We start from the raw sequence: 6,548 nt of genomic DNA, 5'->3' as shown, positions 1-6,548 counted from the left end.
GAGACAAAAGGTTTGTTTAAACAGCAGCAAACAATACTAACTAATCTGGAGTAAAGTGATTTTTTTTTTTTAAGGTTGAACATTATTATGTTTGCTTTATTTTTTCTTTCTTTCTTTCTTTCTTTCTCTCTCTCTCTCTTTCTTTCCTTTCTTTCTTTCTTTCTTTCTTTCTTTCTTTCTTTCTTTCTTTCTTTCTTTCTTTCTTTCTTTCTTTCCCTTCTTCTTCTTCTTCTTCTTCTTCTTCTTCTTCTTCTTCTTCTTCTTCTTCTTCTTCTTCTTCTTCTTCTTCTTCTTCTTCCTTCTTCTTCCTCTCTCTCTCCCCCTCCCTCTCCCTCTCCCCCCCTCTCCTTTCTCCCCTCCCATATTTGGTGTAATATTTTACATCAACAGAAAACAAACCCAAGTACTAAACACTAACAACAACATAATACAACCCAGGGAAGATGACACATAGAGGCTATAGGCACAAGCTAAGTCTTTACAGTTGACTGCTGAACTGGTTATGGCCCCCATTGTGCTGGTGACAGGACAAGCAATTGCTATATCTGGAGATGTCATATTCCTGCTCCCGGACCTGCTTGCAGCAAAACACACAGAACACTTTTTTTTTAATCTTCACACAAGAGTAGATAACTTACAATATCCCATAGTTCTACATGAGATGGGCACTTCAAAGGCATAGATGTAGATTTCCCTCAGTCTCAGTGTCAGCTGCAGCTCTGTAGACCATTCCACAAGAGTGGGTGATGCCACTTAAGAGATCCACCTTTAGTATTTGGGTTTGTTCTCTGCTGTTGTAAAAGAGATTGCCAAACTTAAGAGATCTACCCTTTGTCCTTGGAAGCTCTTAGTTAAGTCCTTGTTCCTGTGAACACACTTAGGGCACAGCACTGTTGACCTCTGGCCATGGAGATGGAAATGTGCAGACTGGAAGCAGGAAGCAGGAAACAGGAAGAGGGCAATTACTTTTTCTTTCTTCTCAGGTACCCAGGATTGTCCAGCATGGAACTGAAGTCAAAACCAACTACTTCAGGTTGCAGGAATGCTTTTCCTATGAACCACACACCACATTTTCCCATTGGTCTACTGGTGTTGTATTGAATTGATCCTCTTATCGTTGCCTGCAATTCTGGGACAAGGCATCAACACTGCCTCAGAGGCAACTGTAGTCACAACAGCAGTGCTGACTTCATCATAGAACACAGGAGGATCAGTCAGGGCACGAGAACTGTCACCCCCTCCTCCATCTTCATTTTTTTCCCCACAAAACGTCTTCATCCTGACCTCTCTGGGTGAGTCAGGAATGTTCTCCAAATCCAGCATTTGCTCTGGGAAAGCCCCTGTAAGGACTCATTTATAAGTGTCTAATTTCTGGCCTTGGCTGCTCAGCTTCATGTCCTGGTACCATGCTGTCAAAACATCTCAGTGAGTCAGGTTTATTAGGAGCGGATGTTCTGGAAAAGAAGGAACGGTTACCTTCCCACGAGTGTGTCCTGGAGTCTCAGAATCTCATGATTTCTCCATTGGTTTACAATTGTTATCTTTCTCTGGATTTGTTTGTTTGTTTGTTTGTTTGTTTGTTTGATTTTGTTTTTTACCCATTGCTTGAGTCTTCGAAGAAGATGTGCTTGGTTGACTAGGCATCTAGCATTTTACTTCTTCCCTCAGCTCTTCTGTGCTCTGCTTCTGGCTTCCAGCAGTTTCTATCTTGAGACTAGATGAAACCTCCAAAAGAAAGTTCTTCTAGCTTCCAAATGACCCCTGGCCTCAGTGTGATAATTCATTTTCTTAAGTCTTTGGCTTCTACTGATGTTTGTTCATACTGGAATCTCAAGCCAGATAGGTTGTAACTTGACCTCATTTCAGAGTGCTCTGAAAGGGCTCCCTGAGACTCTGTGTCCCTCCACCTAGGCAAAGAGGATTTTTGGTTACAAGACCACAAGCAATGGATTGAGAACAAGACTTCATTTCAGATTCATATTCTCCTATTTATCAAGTTGCTGACTCTCTCTGAAAGTCCCCTCACCTCTATCAGATTTTCGTGAGATTATAGAGATCAATATAAAAACAAACCAAACAGATTTTTTTCCTGGTGATGAATCATAGTTACACATATTAAAATGTCTTTAGCTATTGCCACAGTGTCTGCCACATATATGTGTATAGGTTTCTTTACTTTTTTTTTTTTTCTTATTCCCCATGAACAAGTAGGAAAGTGCAGCTTCTTGAGACCATACAATTTCTCTCAAAGTAACTCAGGCCAGGTATTCTGACTTCCCTTAATCTTTGCTGGAAGCTCAGGAAACATGGGGCTTGGCTGGAGTGCAGGGTCTCTGCTTTGCTTCCCCCCAAGATGCATCCTCGGGTGTCCTGTGTGGACAGCCCCTGGTTCCCTGTCTACATGTGCACTGAGGTGTGTTCTCTGGCATCTCCATGGGCTGAGTTAACTCTGTAATGCGTTCTAGAATTATTTTTCTTCTAATTTACTTATTCAGCTTGAACTGTTTTAACAAGAGCTCATACTCAGTTTACAGAGACCCCATCATAATTCTGTACCTCACGGCAAAGAAGCCTACGCCCAAGGGAATCTAAAGCAGCACAAATGTGGCCCAGAGATACACACAGCATTTCCTTCAGGCACTTCGTTGTAAGAAAGGGCATTTCATCTTTAAGCAACACAATGCAGCCCACAGCACTTCCCAAGGATTGCTATTTGTCCTTTGCTGTTCTCTGTGCCTGGGGTGAAGATGAATCAGAATATTTGCTGAAATGTCTAGCATATGGTGAATTCCTTGCTGATAATTAATAAACAATGGGTTTTATACAAAGTTACCAGAAAAGTTTCTTGAGTAGCTGAGCTCCCTTATGTATGCCCACTGATGCCTAACTTGATGGTGGTTCAGCACCCAGAATATCAAATCTTCTCTGCACACTTAAGTGGAATGCTTATGCATTCTAATGGTGTGTGAGTGTATGGTGTTTATCTTCACTTCGAAGATTATAAGTTATTTTGGCAGATACTGTCTCTTTCTATTTGAATGTGTAATGTGTGCCTGGAGGCAACTGTTCTTTGCCAGGGTACATTCTCCAAACAAGAGAAATCAATGAGGTTAAAGACTGTTCTGGAATCCATGTCTCAAAAAGATTGCGTTTTCCTTCACTATCACATTCACCTCATTTGGTGACTGTCCCTCAACATCTCATGTTCACTGCGGTGGATTTCAAATGTATGTTGTATTCTATAATCATTTAAGTAAGATAAATTAAAATTGGTAAATCACAGAATTCTATTTCTCAGTTTTGATTTGGGGTGAACAATCAAACGCTAGTCTAAGAACTATATTTTAACCCCAAATCACAATGTACATGCTCTTCTAGTAAGTTTCTCTTTGTTTTTCTGTCTTCCTTCTGCCCATCTTGTACAGGCCATAGACCTACTGGGTCCCTGGAAGTTTCCTATCCAGACTGCTTTAGTGACAGGGAGGGTGGAGTACCAGATAGCATTGAGTGCATTCTTACTCCCAGGTGATGGTAAGTCTGGGCTACAATGAGATGAAGAGGAAGATAAAGAGGATGAGGAAGAGGAAGAGAAAGAGGTAGGGAGTGATCTAGTTTCCCAGCTCTGGATTTTCCGAAGGCAATGACTGCACACCACATGTTTGCAGGTGGTCGGGACTATGTTGTGGATATGTGAATCAGTCATCAGCCATGTAATTCTACCACATGTTTCTTCTTCATCTTTTTGAACAAAGCTTACATGGAAGATGACATGTTTGAGCCTCTCATGGCTTAGTAGTAAACATTTTGTAATTACCTCTGATGCATCTGAGGTTGGCTTCTGTCTCTAATCAGGGCTTTGTGCTTCCTCTTCTTGTATATTCAGTTGACATTTTGGCCACTTGTATCCTTTAGCCTGCCCATCACAGTGGATCTCAGGCCCTGAAAATGAATCCAGAAGGAGTGATTTGAAATAAAAATGACTATTACAAATACACATAGGTAGCCATGGCTGAAATTCTCTTGGGTAATGCTGGTGATGGCTCAGAACACATCCTCTGGAGGCTTTAGAAAGCCAATCAATGTTAACACAAGAGCCTTGTCTTTGTTTCCATTGCTCTGATAAAGACACCATGATTGAAAGCAACTTGGGGGAGGAAAGGGTTTCTTTACCTCAAATGTCTAGATTACAGTCCATCATGGAGGAAAGACAAGGCAGGAACCTGGAGGCAGGAACTGGAGCAGAGGCCATGGAGGACAGTTGTTTACTGGCCTGCTCCCCATGGCTTGCTCAATTTGCTTTTAAATAACTCAAGACCACCTTTGCAGGTGGTCTTGCAGGTGTCACTTCTCATAATGATCTGGGTCCCCCCCAGTCAATTTCTAATAAAGAAAATGCCCCCATTGACTTGCTTACTGGCCAACCTCATGGAATAATTTCTTCCCTCATGACCCTGGCTTGTGTCAGGTTGGTAAAAAATCAACCAGCACAAGCCTCTATGTGAGACTACACGTACAGAAATCTGCACGTGTGTGTGTGTGTGTGTGTGCATATGTGTGCGTGTGAGTGTGTGTGTGTATGAGAGAGAGAGCAAGCGAGAAACCTGCATGTGTGTGCACGTGCATGTGTGTGTGTGCATAAGAGAGAGAGAGAGAGAGAGAGAGAGAGAGAGAGAGAGAGAGAGAGAGAGAATAAAATGTTGCCATCAGTAGGAATTGAACCTAGAACCTCATACATGTTTGTGAAGCACTCTACAACTGAGCTATACCCCCCAGTGGTTACACATATTCTTATTTTTAAAAAACTTTTTATTGATTCTTTGTGAATTTTACATCAGGCACCCCAATCACACTCACCTCCCCATCCCTTCATCTCTGCCCTCCACCTTTGCAAATCCCTCCCCCCAAAAGAAAAGAAAATAAGACAAAATAAAACAACAAAGGTAAACAACAAAAACCCCTTTATCTCATTGTGGCAGCTGTAGTGTCTCGCAGTGTGTCCTATAATATGCCCCTGTCCACACATCTTTACTTGCAAATATTCATTGCAAGGCGGCATTGTTGTGTTCGAAACCTCTGGCTTCGGCTACACCATCAATACTGAATCCTCACAGGGATTTCTCTTGAATATTCTGTTGTCGTGTTATCATAGATGGGGTAAATGCTGGGGTGGGCCAATTCTAAGCCCTGGACCTGGGCCTGGGAGGTAGCTGAGTTGGTCAGGCTTCCAGATCTCCAGCCCCCACGCCAATAGTCCAAGCTCTCTAACACTTCCCTGGCTAGCTCACCCAATGCCACAAATGAAAAGAAGCAGGGTCAGCTCGCCTGTGCCTTTGCCACCAGGGCCACCTCTACCTTGCCGCCCAGGTGAGGTTCAGGGCCTGCTTTCTCTAGTGGGCTTCAGTCGATGAGGAACACAGCCAGCTCTCCTGCTCTCATGACCTTAGGGCCAGCTCACCTGCTTGTTTCAGGTGGTGAGGGGTGAGGTGGGCAGAGTGTCTCTCCCTTGTCCAAGCTACCTCACAGCAGACAGGGTTGGGGCCCGCTTTCCCTCACTGACACTCTCAGTGCTGTCTCCTATGCTTCCTTGCCATCATGGTCAGTTCTACTGTCCTACCCTGGCAAGAGGTGGGGCTAGTTCTCTGGAGTATGATGGCTGGTGAGGGACCAGACCAGCTCAGCACAGGGCCTCAGGGACATGGCCTCTAGTGGCAACACAGGTCTGAGACATCAACATAGACACCGGCTTGCATATGACCATGGACCCAGACATGACCTCTCACCTCTCCACTCCCTACCTTCCACCTCCTGCAGTAGCACTGGCTTGGAAGTCCCCAGAGCTTCAGGTGGCACTCAGATCAGCATGTCACACAACTGCAGCATGGCTTTCAGATATCCACATGGTCTCTGGTGGCAGCCCAGACTACAGACATCCACTTGGTCTTTAGTAGTAACTCAGGCCACAGACATCAACACAGACTCCTGCTGCAGCAAGACCATGCATAGACCCAGACATGGCCTTTGGCAGCAGCCCTGGCATCCTCATATTTGCCTGTCCCTCACCTCCATCGATTCTCTAGTTCCACCTTTCTCCACAGTGTACAAACCCCTCGGCTTTACTTTCTCTTCCATCCACCTCACATTATCCTTCCGGTCTATCCTTCCCGTCTCTCCGTCACATATTCAACCATTGTAGTAGTGCCTGTGGCAGGTTCTTGGGTATCTTTCTTCCGGCCACTGCTGGTTGTGTATATTCTTTTTTAAAAAATTTATTTATTATTATATGTAAGTACATTGTAGCTGTCCTCAGACACAACACAAGAGGGCATCAGATCTCATTACGGATGACTGTGAGCCACCATGTTGCTGGGATTTGAACTTAGGACCTTCGGAAGAGCAGTCAGTCTCTTAACCACTGAGCCATCTCTCCAGTCCCATGTATATTCTTAAATAGAAAAATAGATGTGTAATTTTCCTGCACCTGACACTGCTAGATAAGAGTCATGCTGTCATTTGAGAGTGGGTCATACTTCTGTTACAAAGATGTACCC

General features: G+C 43.9%; 1 pseudogene; it reads right to left on the bottom strand.

Moving 5' to 3' along the window:
- Positions 1 to 768: 768 nt before the first annotated feature.
- LOC116087466 lies at positions 769 to 4,862 on the bottom strand (annotated as a pseudogene).
- Between the last annotated feature and the right edge of the window lie 1,686 nt (positions 4,863 to 6,548).

Source organism: Mastomys coucha, unplaced genomic scaffold, assembly GCF_008632895.1.
Source record: "Mastomys coucha isolate ucsf_1 unplaced genomic scaffold, UCSF_Mcou_1 pScaffold13, whole genome shotgun sequence".
Lineage (NCBI taxonomy): Eukaryota > Metazoa > Chordata > Mammalia > Rodentia > Muridae > Mastomys > Mastomys coucha.
Note: the sequence above shows the minus strand (reverse complement) of the source record. Positions and strands in the feature narration are given on the sequence as shown.